We start from the raw sequence: 16900 nt of genomic DNA on the forward strand, positions 1-16900 counted from the left end.
TTTGGAAAAGTAGATCATAAGAACACCTAGATTCAAGGGACAGGGAAAAGACCTCACCGTTTTAAAGAAAGGAGTTACAAAAAATCCATGGACACTTCCATCTGCTACATCCATGGTATTCCACCTATTTATTGTGTTTCCATAATTATAGTGAGAAATCTTCATATGCATTGTCTTGGTATTTATTTTCATGTACTGAATGCCTGGCACAGAGTAAACCATTTCACATAGCGTTGGATAAACATGAGGTTGCATGTTAGGCAGTGACTGGAATACCAAGATACATGAAATTCAAGATAGTCCCTGTTCCTGAAGATTTTAACATCTGGTAGAAGAGGAAAGGAGAAGGCAATGGCCCCACTCCAGTACTCTTGCCTGGCAAATTCCATGGACAGAAGAGCCTGGAAGGCTGCAGTCCATGGGGTCGCTGAGAGTCGGACACAACTGAGTGACTTCATTTTCACTTTTCACTTTCATGCATTGGAGAAGGAAATGGCAACCCACTCCAGTATTCTTGCCTGGAGGATCCCAGGGACAGGGAAGCCTGGTGGGCTGCCATCTATGGGGTCGCACAGAGTCGGACATGAGTAAAGTAACTTAGCAATAGCAGAAGAGGAAAAATGGTGAGGCAAGATTAAATGAGCCTTTTCAAACAACAGGAAAAGCACTATTCCAACAAGGAAATGCAAAACTTATTACCTTAATTCGGCTACACAAGTCAGAAAAGCAAGCATACATTCTATCTGGTAACTGGGAAATTAAGACCAGCACTGTGTTTTGAGGATAAGACTTGGATTCTAAGTAACAGTTGGGCATAATTAGCAGATGGACCTCAGGAGAAATGGGCTAGGGATGAAAAAGTAGAACTGTATGTGTTTCTACTTTGCCTGAAATAGGAGCTGGTCCCGGGGCACAGGAAGGGGGCCCCTTGGAATAAGACTGCTTGGATTTTTATCTTGGTGATTGAATTTTGGAGCAAAAGGGTCAGGATAAAAACTGGATTTAGGGAGAGGATTATGGCAGCAAATATAAAATGGACAAAAGAGGGAGAGATAGGAAGTAGAGAGAAAAAAGTCTGATGAGGGACTAACCCTCATGTTGGCAGCAAGAACAGACAAGAGGAAGCTGGGGGATTGACAGTTTTTGAGCCCCTGCTATTCTTTAAGATGCTTTCATCTGATCCCTCAATAACTCTGTGATATAGCTGTCAGTACCACCATCTTACAGATGAGGACAGTAAAGTTCATATAATTTAGGTAACTAGCCCAAGATCATATACTTGTTAATGGAAGGGCTGGTTCTTTTAATTGTGAGTTAAAGGTTGTATTCTGCTCTTTTTCAGATACAAAATATTTTATTATCAAGCTTTTATTTTACCACAAGTTTTGCAAGGTCCTCACCAAACAATGAGCAGGTCTCTAACATAATAAGGCATTGCCACTGCCCTCCCTATCATTGCTCATTTTTGCTCATGCAGAAGGAAACAGACACTTCAAACAAAATGCAAGGAAATAAGAGGAGACTGAAATAGGAAGGCTGAGCACAGAAGCATTTGGCCACTAAGTTCCAACATAAGCATTACACACTCATTCAATATATATTTAGCTTTTAATAAGTGTAAGCTCTGAGCAGGGTGCTGGGAAGAAAAGAGCAATCAAGCACTACTCTGATCTTTCAAAACAGTGGAGGAAACTGTCATGTAACAAATAAATGAAATAACTATTGCAAGGGAAACAATGGACTTCTGTGTACAGTAAACCAACAGACAAATAGGAAGGGTTTATTTCGTGCTGAGGCATCAAAAGAAAAGCTTCATAAAGGAGTTAGACCTTGATCTGCATATTGATACGTAAGAAGGGAGCCAAGGAGCAAAAAGGGGTAAAGAAACTGTGACTAGTGGGGAGATGCACAAAGCAGAAGATGGAGACAGGAATCATGCGGTAGAGAGGGACCAGATCCCCTAGGCAGGGCAGTTTTGCAGAGGCAGTAAAAAACAGCAGGTAAGAGGGTAAATGCTGGGATCAAAGTGAAAGGCTTCAAACCCTAGTCTGCACTTCCTCCCTGTTTGGCTTTAAATCAGTTGTTCAACTTTATTAAGATTTGATTTCCTCACACATAAAATGTAAATTATAACAACAAACAAAATCTTTCTCTCACTCTCCTGACTTCTGAACAGAATAATAGATAGGGGTCAAACAGAAATCAAGCAAAAGGCTTTAATCTGATAAATGTGGATTGGAGTATATGGCTTGAATTTAAAGCGAAAATGGGCTTAGTAATACTTGTTCTCAAAGCCACATATTGGATCCTACACATGAGGAGAGTTGGAGCTGTTGAAAAAGTACATAGCAAGAAGGACTAACGCCTTCTGGCACCCTATAGACTCTGGTGGCCCCTTCGAGTATGGCCCACACACCAGCAGCATCAGCATTGCCTGAGAGTTTAACAGAAACAGAGAACCTCAGACCTATGGCAAAGACTTGTTGGATCAGAGTCTGTATTTGAGTAAGATTCTCTGCCTCACTCCTAAGCACATTAAAGTTTGGGAAATGCAACCCGGGAGCACTAGAGAAACTGGATGAATAGATGATAGAGTCTCTTCATTTGGTCTGTTAGATCCATTCTTCTTTCTCTCATGGGAGGAGCCAGTGAAAGGTGGACAAGAGGCAGAAGACTCTACCTGATGCCTCTGTAAGTTCCTGCTTGGGGCTGGCAAGAATTCAGGATGGATGAGAGGATGATTTCTCCTAAAAACACAGAAGTGGGGAGGAGGACCCCATGGATGTGACTCTAGTGATTATATGCAACATTGATGGGGATTGTGAATGCAGGACAAAGGGGAAATTTCTAAGCAAAGACAATTTGGAATATAATACAGCTTCATTTTTTATGTTTAAATCTTAGCTCTAAGTCTCTGTTCAAATACCATCTAACAAGACATTACCTGAGCACTTTGTAAAAACTTCTACTCTGCCATCACCACCTCCAATGCTCGGCACTCCCTAGCCCCCTTTGTTACTTTAGTTTATTTATCTCCTCCCCTCCCAACTAGAATGTAAGTGCCACAAGGAGCTATATCTATTTTGCTCATTAATGTTTTCCCAGTACTTAGAACAAAGTGGCCCTGGGGACATATAATAGGTGCTAGAAAATTAAATGAAAGAATATGACCTTGAGATCCCATGGGGGATCAGGTGGAGTTGTCAAATAATAATGCTGTTTATAAGTCTGGGGCTCAGGGGAAAATCTGAGTCTGAGGTAAAGAATGGGAGTCATCAGCTAACTGATAGGCACTGAAGTGAGGAGGCTAGATGAGCTCATTTGGACAGAATCCTGTGTTTAAGGGAAAGATGATTTCCTTGTTTGGTTGAGGTGATTCCAAGAGAAAAGGTGGTTCATTCCCAGTGAAGCCTGGCCACAGAGCACAAACAGGTCACCACAAATGCCATCAAATGCAGCCACCACTTCCCATTTTCCCTGGACAAAGCTAGCAACTTTTTGGAAAGTTTCAGGATGTCACAAGAAGAAAAAGAGCCAACAACAACATTTATCATTTATGGAAAAACACTTTAATAATTCACTGCTTCAATTAACATTTGCTGTTAATCAAGGTTTCATGTCTGAAAGCATCACACCCAAGCGCAGCAGGTCGATTAGGAATCAACTCCATCTGTTTTCAAGGAACCCAGTGGGATGGACACAAGGAGACAAATGCCAGGCCTATTGAAAGCTGGCTGTGGGGCTGCCTTCCAAAGCAGGCTGCTCCTGGGAGCCCAGCACCCTGTGGAGTTAGGTGCTCCAAAAGGGGCCCAGAATTTTTTTTTGAAGTGTTTTTCCTACTGGACAGGAAGGGATTACTAATTATTTTAGGTCTCTTTATCATATCCTTTAACTTGAGATTATTTCACTGTATTTCTTCCTTTCCTGAAAGCTGAAAAAACAATCCATAATGGAGCAGACAGAGTCCTGTTCCCATATTTGATATTTACAATCTGGTCATTTGTTGATAACTGTTTCTGCCAAAAGGTGGTATTTCAACCCAGAACAGGAAAGAGGCAAGAAAAGATGCTTTTGACCATTTACTGTTCTATAATTAAAACATTTTAAGTATGTGTGACAGGTAAGATGCATTTCATATGCTCAGGGAATAAAGATGAGACTATCGTCTTTAATTTTTTCAATTACTCACTTCGGCTGTTTCATTTATTCAACAAAATATTTACTGAATGACTACTATGTACTGAGCACTGTTTCAGGATCTGAGGATCCATTCAAAATCCTCACTCCAGTGTATTGTAGTCTAACACTTGCAGAAATGCTTAGTGAATTAGTTCATAGCTAGCCACTATTCAAATATTAATTCATCTACCCCATAATGGCAACCCACTCCAGTGTTCTTGCCTGGAGAATCCCGGGGACGGGGGAGCCTGGTGGGCTGCCATCTATGGGGTCGCACAGAGTCGGACATGACTGAAGTGACTTAGCAGCAGCAGCAGCAGTAGCTAGCTTAGATTAGAGAGATGATATATAGGTAGGTAAAAATAATTAATAAACTATTAGGTGGTTGCAAATGCTAATGTGAAAATATCAGAATGATGGAAATGGGGCTACTTTTAGTTGGGTGTCCAAGAAAGGCTCTCTGTTTGGACATAGACACTGAGGAGCCAGGAGCAGTTCAGCGTAAGCAAAGGAAACAGCTGGTCCCCAGGCCCTGAGGTGGAAATGAACTTTCCCATTCCTGAAACAAAATGTCATGTGGCTCCAGTGCAGACAGCAAGGGGAAGGATGGTTGAGAAGGGACTGGAGAGGGGGTCAGATCTTTAGGTTCTTATAGGCAAATGTAAGGAGATTTGATTTTATAACCAGCAGGATGCTAAGTCACTGGTGCATTTTAATAGGGAAATGACAAGGTTGATCTTTATTTTTAGAAGTTTAACTCTGTATAGATAGTGAATAATATAGGGAAGAGAGCTGAAACAGCAGTCAGGAGCTTAGTAAACCAAGAAAGCAATGCCAGTGGTCTCTAGCATCACAGAAGCAGAAGTAAAGAGATGCTGATGATTTTACAGGTAGAACCATTAGGGCTTATTGACAGATTGGAAGTAGGGTAAAGGAAAGAAGAAATTCAAGATTTCTGCCTTGAGAGCTTTAAGAAATCTAGTCTTTCCCCCACTTTAGCCCCCACCATGCCCAAATGTCCAAGAACACCAGGGGATCGCTCAGTTTGAAGGGATTCATCTTGCTCCCACAAACATATGCAGGAAAACATGATCCTCCCACAATGTCTACTCTTCCACCACCACCTCATATACTCTAGCATTTGTTTCATAAAGCCAGAGGGATGCTTGTCTACAGCTGCAGCAACAATCTCTATTAAGCTTCTCCACATCCACAGCACTTCATCTTGGATCCCAAGCTGATAACTTGAGCAGCTCAAAAACAGGTGTTTAGTCTTTTCTGCCAAAGTTTCACAGGCTGCTGGGGTGGCTGCACCTGCTGCATTAACTAACTTCACCACAGAGGCAAGTAGAGCCCCCAACCCACTCAAGGCCCAGATGCTGCCACTCTCGGCTGCAGCCCCCACTTACCCAGGGAGAGCTCCTGTCTGGTGCCATCTGCTTCATTTCCAGCCCTTGGCCTTAAGTTTGGACTTCAGGAGTTTTCTTGTCCATGAATCTCTTCATGTATATCATTCTACATCATCCTCTGAGCTCACCACACCATAAAGACAGGACCATAGCTTTTGCTTAGCTACATAGAGAAAAAATGTCCTTTTAAACTTATTTTCAGGGCAAGGTAAACCTACTGGTTTTTTTTTAATAACCATCCAAATGTTTTGCTGACAATTAGGAGAATTTTTGCAACTGCCATTTCCATCAGTAGAAACAGAAGACTACATAAAACCAAATTATCTACCTTGTAAGTTACCTATTTATACAAGAAAAATTAAACTTATATTTCCCCCCTAAAAAGTGTCTGTACAAAAATACAAGCAGTAAATGAGCCAAAGCAAATACAGAGACTGACAATCCTCTGGAACACAATTTATCTTGGTGGCAGGTGGGGAGGATGCCATTTTGAGGGGAGATGAACTGATGCTCAGATTAACTGGAACAGGCAGTATCCACTCTGCATAGCAAGGAAAGGGCCTTTGAGGGGACTGTGGTTCCTTTTATAAAGCAGGCCAGGCCCCAAGACTGCCAAATGCTCCTTAACACAATAATAGTGACGTTTGTCATTTCAAGACGGGCAAGGCCCAAGTCATGCTGACACAAATTATTTATCTCTCAGAGTATCATAAACTGTAATGCCCTCAACACAAATAGCACTGACCTTGATTTGTCTGCATATTAAGTTAAATAGTAGAAAAGAAAATCTAGTTTTCTCTTTAGGAAATTAAAGTTAAAGCTCACCCCACCTCCCCCTCCCAGCTGAGCAAAGAACTGAGCAGAAGGTAACTGCACTGAGCATACTCGGGAAGCTCCAGACACTACTGGAGTTTGCAAAATGCAAGAATGAAACTTTGCCTCCCGAAGCACCCAGGGAGTTCCCCGAGGGAAGAGGAAGGGTGTGGAAATGGTACTGAACGACTTCATGAGAGAGAGCTGACGAGGAAAGGGGGAGGCTGACACACAGATAAAGTAGAGTCAAGGGGAGGGAAGGACCACTGGGGCACATCTGCGAAGAGGATGAAGCACAGCTTTCATGGCACAAGCTGAGTTTTGAGCCTGTTCCTCCCACACTGTGCTCCTATGCTGAGATGACTTCATCCTTCTCCTGTTATTACAGGGCTGCCTGTTTTACAGATGGAGAATGGAGAGGTTCCGACAGAATGGCCAGAGGGCAATTTTGCTGGGGCTCTGGTTATGACATTTTTGAAGGGTTTTGGTCCCTCTGGATTATTAAATGACAACTGGTTTTTAGCACAGACTATCTAAACAAAGATTACCCCCTCCAAATATGCAAGACTCAACTGCCTGTCAGAGACGAGCAGAACTGGGAAGGGCCCTGCCACACACAGATTATGGTATGAGGATGGCGCCCCACTCATATGTGGCCACATGAGGAACCGCAAGCCTCCTATACACAGATTATAGTATCAGGATTAGAGTAGGATTTTTCAAATCTTAAAAGATGATGTTGTTAAAGTGTTGCGCTCAACATGCCAGCAAATTTGGAAAACTCAACAGTGGTCACAGGACAGGAAAAGGTCAGTTTTCATTCCAATCCCAAAGAAAGGCAATGAAAAGAATGTTTAAACTATGGCACAATTGCACTCATCTCACACGCTAGCAAAGCAATGCTCAAAATTCTCCAAGCCAAGCATCAATAGTACGTGAACCATTAACTTCCAAATGTTCAAGTGGAATTTAGAAAAGGCAGAGGAACCAGAAATAAAATTGCCAACATCCACTGGATCATCAAAATAGCAAAAGAATTCCAGAAAAACATCTACTTTTGCTTTACCGACTATGCTAAAGCCTTTGACTGTGTGCATCACAACAAACTCTGGAAAATTCTTAGAGATGGGAATACCAGACCACCTTATGTGCCTCCTGAGAATGCTGTATGCAGGTCAAGAAGCAACAGTTAGAACTGGACATGGAACAACAGATTGGTTCCAAATCGGGAAAGGAGTACGTCAAGGCTGTATATTGTCACCCTGCTTATTTAACTTATATGCAGAATACATCATGTGAAATGTCAGGCTTGATGAAGCACAAGCTAGAATCAAGATTTCTGGGAGAAATATCAATAACCTCAGATAGGCAGATGACACCAACCTTATAGCAGAAAGCAAAGAAGAACTAAAGAGCCTCTTAACGCAAGTGAAAGAGACAGTGGAAAAACTGGCTTAAAACTCAACATTCAGAAAATGAAAATCATGGCATCCAGTCCATCAATTCATGGCAAATAGATGGGGAAAAGTGGAAGCAGTAACATATTATATTTTCTTGGGCTCCAAAATCACTGCTGATGGTGACACTTGCTGTTTGGAAGAAAAGCTATGACAAACCTAGACAGCATATTAAAAAGCAGAGATATCACTTTGCTGACAAAGGTCCATATTGTCAAAACTATGGTTTTTCCAGTAGTCATGTACACATATGAGAGTTCAGCCATGAAGAAGGCTGAGTGCTAAAGAATTGATGCTTTTGAATTGTGGTGCTGGAGAAGACTCTTGAGTGTTCCTTGGACTTCAAGGAGATCAAACCAGTCAATCCTAAAGGAAATCAATCCTGAATACTCATTGGAAGAACTGGTGCTGAAGTTGAAGCTCCAATACTTTGGCGATCTGATGCAAAGAGCTGACTCATCGGAAAAGACCCTGATTTGGGGAAAGACAGAAGGCAGGAGGAGAAAGAGACAACAGAGGATGAGATGATTGGATGGCATCACTAACTCAATGGACATGAGTTTGAGCAAGCTGTGGGAGGTGGTGATGGACAGAAAAGCCTGGAGTGCTGTAGTCCATGAGGTCACAACGAGTCGGACATGACTTAGCAACTTAACAACAACAACTCGATTTTAAGAACTTGAAATATGTTCATATTCTCTGACCCATTGATTCTACTTCCAGAATAGATTCTTTCAAAACAAACAGTATAAAGTGGGAAGAAAGATAAGCATATAGCTGTTTTTTGAAGCATAATTTTCAAAAATAAGTCCATTATTTGGAGGATGACTAAAGAATTTATGTTAAGTTCATATAGTGTGACAAAATACTACTCTTGAAATGATGCTCATGAAAGTTTTTAATGAGGTAAGAAAATTATTATGCATGTTCTTTTAAAAATGAAAAATGTAAGATATTACTTTATATATATTTATATAATATAATTTCATTGCAAAATGACCTGAACTGAACATATTAAAATGTCAGTAGTTGATTTAAAATGACTGGATTATTGTTCTACTTCTTTACTGTGACATTTTCACACTTTCTGTAATGACAGTATGGTTTTATAGTTAGAATAATGGCCAAAAATAATACAGAGTCACATGAAAAGGAACCAAGTTCTTTGGAAAAGTGAGTTCAAGTTTGGGGTCTTAAATTTATAAGATGAACCTACAGCATTTTGTTGGTACCCGAAAATAAGAAAATTTTCAAAAATTGTTGGAATGGATGATGTCAAAAGAACACTGATCAACTTTAAGAAGCCTTCAAAGTTCAAATATGATACAACTTGAGTTTCAAAAAGAAAACATGTTTCAGAAGTCATTAAAACACATTAAATGTGTTAAATATGTTAGAAACAATGCTTGAGTTCACAATGCTATGAAAATAGAAATCACTGATCACTTTTGGTTTTTCCTGTGATCATGTATGGATGTGAGAGTTGGACTGTGAAGAAAGCTGAGCGCCGAAGAATTGATGCTTTTGAACTGTGGTGTTGGAGAAGACTCTTGAGAGTCCCTTGGACTGCAAGGAGATCCAACCAGTCCATCCTAAAGGAGATCAACCCTGGGATTTCTTTGGAAGGAATGATGCTGAAGCTGAAACTCCAGTACTTTGGCCATCTCATGTGAAGAGTTGACTCATTGGAAAAGACTCTGATGCTGGGAGGGATTCGGGGCAGGAAGAGAAAGGGACGACCGAGGATGAGATGGCTGGATGGCATCACGGACTCGATGGACATGAGTCTGAGTGAACTCCGGGAGATGGTGATGAACAGGGAGGCCTGGCGTGCTGTGATTCATGGGGTTGAAAAGAGTCGGACACGAATGAGCGACTGAACTGAACTGAACTGCTCACTTTTGGAAGCTGCTAAGGAACTGAATTATTATTTAGAATGATGGGAAATAAAGAGAAATAATAAGTATTTATTGTGGCTTTTCTATAAAAAACATGCCTTAAGGTAGTATTTCTCAAAGTGTGGTCCCTGGAGCAACAGTACCATCTCCATCTTACTTGTATAAAATGTAAAACCTGAGCCCCACTTTAGATGAATCAAAATTCTAGGAAAGATCCTGAGTCTGAAAGGGTTAAGAATAAGCTCTCTGAGCATTAGATCAAACTCTCTTTTGTTTCTGTTCTGTTATTTTCTCACCAGTAACACAGCTCTGGTGTGGCTGTTCTTTACCAAAGAAATATAAAACTCCAGATTCTTTTGTGGGAAGAGGCTCAGTAGGTATTTCAGTCTGCTTTCTACAAGAACAGGCAAGTTGATCTAGGGGAGAATTCTCCAAGGGCTCCAGCATACCTCAACTGGGGATTCCATGGAAATGTGGTGCCAAAGTCCTGGATAGTTTACTAATGTTCCTCCCTTGGCCACTGTCTCAGTGGATAACTTTCCCCCAGTTGTAACAATTTCAAAGAAGAGCAATACCAAAGAATTTCCAAACTACCACACAACAGCACTCATTTCACATGCTAGCAAAGTAATGCTCAAAATTCTCCAAGCTAGGCTTCAACAGTATGTGAACCGAGAACCTCCAGATGTTTAAGCTGGATTTAGAAAAGGCAGAGGAACCAGAGATTAAACTGCCAACTTTGGTTGGATCATAGAAAAAGCAAAAGAATTCTAGAAAAATGTCTACTTCTGCTTCACTGACTACACTAAAGCCTTTGACTGTGTGGATCATAACAAACTCTGGAAAATTCTTCAAGAGATGGGAATACTAGATCACCTGACCTGCCTCCTGAGAAATGTGTATGCAGGTCAAGAAGCAACAGTTAGAACTGGACATGGAACGACAGATTGGTTCGAAATCGGGAAAGGAGTATGTCAAGGCTGTGTATTGTCGTCCTACTTATTTAACTTCTATGCAGACTACATCAGGCAAAATGCCAGGCTGGATGAATCACAAGCTGAAATCAAGACTGCCGAGAGAAATATTAATAACCTCAGATATGCAGGTGACACCACCCTCATGGCAAAAACTGAAGAAAAACTAAAGAGCCTCTTGATGAAAGTGAAAGAGGACAATGAAAAAGCTGGCTTAAAACTCAACATTCAAAAAATGAACAGCATGGCATCCAGTCCCATCACTTCATGGCAAATAGATGGGGAAACAATGAAAACAGTGACAGACTTTATTTTTGGGGGCTCCAAAATCACTGCAGATGGTGACTGCAGCCATGAAATTAAAAGACACTTGCTCCTTGGAAGAAAAGCTATGACCAACCTAGACAGAGTATTATAAAGCAGAGACATTACTTTACCAACAAAGGTACATACAGTCAAAGCTATGGTTTCCAGCAGTCATGTATGGATGTGAGAGTTGGACCATAAATAAGGCTGAGCACCAAAGAATTGATGCTTCTGAACTGTGGTATTGGAGAAGACTCTTGAGAGTCCCTTGGACTGCAAGGAGATCCAACTAGTCAATCCTAAAGGAAATCAGTCCTGAATATTTATTGGAAGGACTGATGCTGAGGCTGAGGCTCCAATACTTTGGCGAAGTCTGATCCACAGAACAGCCTTATTAGCCAAGATACTGATGCTGGGAAAGAGGAGAAAGGGACAATGAGGATGGCATCACCGACTCAATGGACATGGGTTTGAGCAGGCTGAGCAGGCTCCAGGATATAGTGAAGGGCAGGGAGGCCTGGCATGCTGCAGTCCCTGGGGTCACAAAGAGTCAGACATGACTGAGCAACTGAACAGCAACAAATTGTACCAAGAGACACATAATTCCACAGGTCAATTCTTTCAAATTAGTCAGTAAACAGTTTCAATCCATTTTAAACTGTTGCAAAGCTTAGAATAAGCTTATGGAGCTGATATAACACTGACACCAAAATTGAACAAGTAAGTGTAAGTAAGTGTTAGTTGCTCAGTCGCGCCTGACTCTTTGCAGTCCGCCAGGCTTCTCTGTCCATGAGATTTTCTAGGCAAGGATACTAGAGTTCATTGCCATTTACTTCTCCAGAGGATCTTCCCAGCCCAGGGATCGAAGCCAGGTCTCCTGCACTGCAGGCAGATTCTTTATTGACTAAGCTATAAGGGAAGCCCAAAATAGAACAAAGACATCACTATACAGTATACAATACCAACTAGTAGTGTGCATAAATAATGAAAAAACCCTACACTGGGAAAAAAACAGATAAAATCCGAACAATGTGGAATTGAATTAACAGTAATTTAACAATGTTTGTTAGCTCCTTGTGTGTGTGTGAAGTCGCTCAGTCGTGTCTGACTCTTTGTGACCCCGTGGACTGTAGCCCGCCAGGCTCCTCTCTCCATGGGATTCTCCAGGCAAGACTACTGGTGTGGGTTGCCATTTCCTTCTCCCGGGGATCTTCCCAACCCAGGGATCGAAGCCGGGTCTCCTGCATTGCAGGCAGATGCTTTATCCTGAGCCACCAGGGAAGCCTCCTTAGTTGTGGCAAAATGTAGCATAGCAATGTAAGATATTAAACATAGGGGAAACTGGCTAAGGGATATATGGGAACTTTCTGTGGTATCTTAGTAACTTTTCTGTAAATCTAACATTATTTAAAAATTTAATGTTTATTAAAAAAATTAAAACCTACCTAAAAGTTAATTAATCTGATTTCAGTGTTGACCATCTGGTGATGTCCATGTGTAGAGTCTTCTCTTGTGTTGTTCTGGAAGAGGGTGTTTGCTATGACCAGTGCATTTTCTTGGCAAACTCTATTAGTCTTTGCCCTTCTTGATTCCGTATTCCAAGGCCAAATTTGCCTGTTACTCCAGGTGTTTCTTGACTTCCTACTTTTGAGTTCCAGTCCCCTATAATGAAAAAGACATCTTTTTTGGGTGTTAGTTCTAAAAGGTCTTGTAGGTCTTCATAGAACCGTTCAGCTTCTTCAGTGTTACTGGCTGGGGCATAGACTTGGATTACTGTGATATTGAATGGTTTGCCTTGGAAACAAACAGAGATCATTCTGTCATTTTTGAGATTGCATCCAAGTACTGCATTTCAGACTCTTCTGTTGACCATGATGGCTACTCCATTTCTTCTGAGGGATTCCTGCCCGCAGTAGTAGATATAACGATCATCTGAGTTAAATTCACCCATTCCAGTCCATTTTAGTTCACTGATTTCTAGAATGTCGACGTTCACTCTTGCCATCTCCTGTTTGACCACTTCCAATTTGCCTTGATTCATGGACCTGACATTCCAGGTTCCCATGCAATATTGCTCTTTACAGCATCAGACCTTGCTTCTATCACCAGTCACATCCACAGCTGGGTACTGTTTTTGCTTTAACTCCAACCCTTCATTCTTTCTGGAGTTATTTTTCCACTGACCTCCAGTAGCATACTGGGCACCTACTGACCTGGGGAGTACCTCTTTCAGTATCCTATCATTTTGCTTTTCATACTGTTCCTGGGGTTCTCAAGGCAAGAAGACTGAAGTGGTTTGCCATTCCCTTCTCCAGTGGACCACAATCTGTCACATGGACATCACCAGATGGTCAACACCGAAATCAGATTATATTCTCTGCAGCAAAAGATGGAGAAGCTCTATACAGTCAACAAAAACAAGACCAGGAGCTGACTGTGGCTCAGATCATGAACTCCTTATTATCAAATTCAGACTGAAATTGAAGAAAACAGGGAAAACTGCTAGACCATTCAGGTATGACCTCAATCAAATCCCTTATGATTATACAGTGGAAGTGAGAAATAGATTTAAGGGCCTAGATCTGATAGATAGAGTGCCTGATGAACTATGGAATGAGGTTTGTGACATTGTACAGGAGACAGGGATCAAGACCATCCCCGTGGAAAAGAAATGCAAAAAAGCAGAATGGCTGTCTGGGGAAGCCTTACAAATAGCTGTGAAAAGAAGAGAAGTGAAAAGCCAAGGAGAAAAGGAAAGATAGAAGCATCTGAATGCAGAGTTTCAAAGAATAGCAAGAAGAGGTAAGAAAGCCTTCTTCAGCCATCAATGCAAAGAAATAGAGGAAAACAACAGAATGGGAAAGACTAGAGATCTCTTCAAGAAAATTAGAGATACCAAGGGAACATTTCATGCAAAGATGGGCTCGATAAAGAACAGAAATGGTTTGGACCTAACAGAAGCAGAAGATATTAAGAAGAGGTGGCAAGAATACACAGAAGAACTGTACAAAAAGGATCTTCACGACTGATATAATCACGATGGTGTGATCACTCATCTAGAGACAGACAGCTTGGAATGTGAAGTCAAGTGGGCCTTAGAAAGCATCACTACGAACAAAGCTAGTGGATGTGATGGAATTCCAGTTAAGCTATTTCAAATCCTGAAAGATGATGCTGTGAAAGTGCTGCACTCAATATGCCAGCAAATTTGGAAAACTCAGCAGTGGCCACAGGACTGGAAAAGGTCAGTTTTCATTCCAATCCCAAAGAAAGGCAATGCCAAAGAATGCTCAAACTACCGCACAATTGCACTCATCTCACATGCTAGTAAAGTAATGATCAAAATTCTCCAAAGCAGGCTTCAGCAATACGTGAACCGTGAACTTCCAGATATTCAAGCTGGTTTTAGAAAAGGCAGAGGAACCAGAGATCAAATTGCCAACATCCGCTGGATCATCAAAAAAGCAAGAGAGTTCCAGAAAAACATCTATTTCTGCTTTATTGACTATGCCTAAGCCTTTGACTGTGTGGATCACAATAAACTGTGGAAAATTCTGAAAGAGATGGGAATACCAGACCACCTAACCTGCCTCTTGAGAAATCTGTATGCAGGCCAGGAAGCAACAGTTAGAACTGGACATGGAAGAACAGACTGGTTCCAAATAGGAAAAGGAGTACGTCAAGGCTGTATATTGTCACCCTGCTTATTTAACTTCTATGCAGAGTACATCATGTGAAACGCTGGACTGGAAGAAACCCAAGCTGGAATCAAGATTGCCGGGAGAAATATCAAGAACCTCAGATATGCAAATGACACCATCCTTATGGCAGAAAGTGAAGAGGAACTAAAAAGCCTCTTGATGAAAGTAAAAGAGGAGAATGAAAAAGTTGGCTTAAAGCTCAACAGTCACAAAACTAAGATCATGGCATCCGGTCCCATCACTTCATGGGAAATAGATGGGGAAACAGTGGACACAGTGGCTGACTTTATTTTTCTGGACTCCAAAATCACTGCAGATGGTCATTGCAGCCATGAAATTAAAAGACGCTTACTCCTTGGAAGAAAAGTTATGAGCAACCTAGATAGCATATTCAAAAGCAGAGACATTACTTTGCCGACTAAGGTCTGTCTAGTCAAGGCTATGGCTTTTCCAGTAGTCATGTATGGATGTGAGAGTTGGACTGTGAAGAAGGCTGAGCGCCGAAGAATTGATGCTTTTGAACTGTGGTGTTGGAGAAGACTCTTGAGAGTCCCTTGGACCACAAGGAGATCCAACCAGTCCATTCTAAAGGAGATCAACCTGGGGATTTCTTTGGAAGGAATGATGCTAAAGCTGAAACTGCAGTACTTTGGCCACCTCATGCGAAGAGTTGACTCATTGGAAAAGACTCTGATGCTGGGAGGGATTGGGGGCAGGAAGAGAAGGGGACGACAGAGGATGAGATGGCTGGATGGCATCACTGACTCGATGGATGCGAGTCTGAGTGAACTCCGGGAGCTGGTGATGGACAGGGAGGCCTGGCATGCTGCGATTCATGGGGTCGCAAAGAGTCCGACACGACTTAGTGACTGAACTGAACTGAAAAGTTAATCATGCCACTCTTGCTTAGGAAGGGCTCAAGTTCATGTACAGAGATATGGAGAAGTAAAATACACACTGAAAGGACTTTAAGAGTAGCTCTCACTATATCCATCAGACCTATGTGGCTTCCTTCTTGACCATGGCTGAAACTGAGGGATGTATATTCTGGTATTTTCTTCCTGGACTCCTAACACTATTGATACCTTATAACTCTGAAATTTTAAGAGAAGAACAAAAAAACCACTGCAGATAGTAACTAATCATAATACGCAACTTTGGAGGCATGGAGATACTTCCTCATAGGATCACACACCTTTTATATTTTTGGCCACAGCACACATCATGTGGGATCCTAGTTCCTTGACGAGGGGTTGAACCTATGCCTCCTACATTGGAAGCATGGTGTCTTAACTGCTGGACCACCAGGACAGTCCCAGGATCACAAATCTCTTGACAGCAAATCCTGACTACCTAGTTTCATACCAATGCAGGTATATCAGAAAGCTTCCCCAAAAAAGCCCAGTCTGCCTTCCAGGTAGTCAGATCCACCGAAGAGACACCAAGTTCCACAAGCCTGAAAACTGAGACAGCAGAGGCTATTCTGCCTGACTCTCCAGCCCAAGAAATTTGCCACCCACCCTTATTGTGACAACAAAGTGAGCTAGTCTCCCAAAACCTTGATCTACATAAAAGTGACATACACAACGTAAAAGCCCAGTCCCGCCATGAGCAGCTTAGGAGCAGCTTCTAGGGAATCTAGTAACAAAATTCTAATCTGCATCATGTTTGTTTTAAATTAATTAGAACAAGTGTGAATTTCCCCAGTCATCTATTCTTCAGATGATTAATGAGCCTGGGGAAATGCTTCCATGCAGGAACATTTAGAAAAAGATCAAATTTTGGAGAGATGAGTCTACCAGTTAGGACCTAAGATCCCTGAACATCAAAGGAGTATGAAATGGTCTAATTGGTTCCTTGAGAAGACAGTAGTGGTTCAGGCACTGGCCCACTAAACCAACCGCCATTGTGTTGGCTCAGAGGCATCAGTGATCCAAGCAGGGAACTTCCTTCAAACAGCCCCTACAACTGGTGTGAGAGCAGTCACCCTCACTGTTCCACCAGGTGCAAGCTGCATTTATTCTGGGTCTACTCTTTTAATCCTCCATGAGCCATCCACATGTGTAAAGCTTCTGGTCTATTATCAGAGTGTAATCTTTTCACTTTTCAAAATAGCTTCTCTCTCGAGCCAGAAACCTTAAATAGGGCACTGGAGTGCTAATC

The sequence above is a fragment of the Oryx dammah genome, unplaced genomic scaffold, assembly GCF_014754425.2.
Source record: "Oryx dammah isolate SB20612 unplaced genomic scaffold, SCBI_Odam_1.1 HiC_scaffold_17, whole genome shotgun sequence".
Taxonomy (NCBI): Eukaryota; Metazoa; Chordata; class Mammalia; order Artiodactyla; family Bovidae; genus Oryx; species Oryx dammah.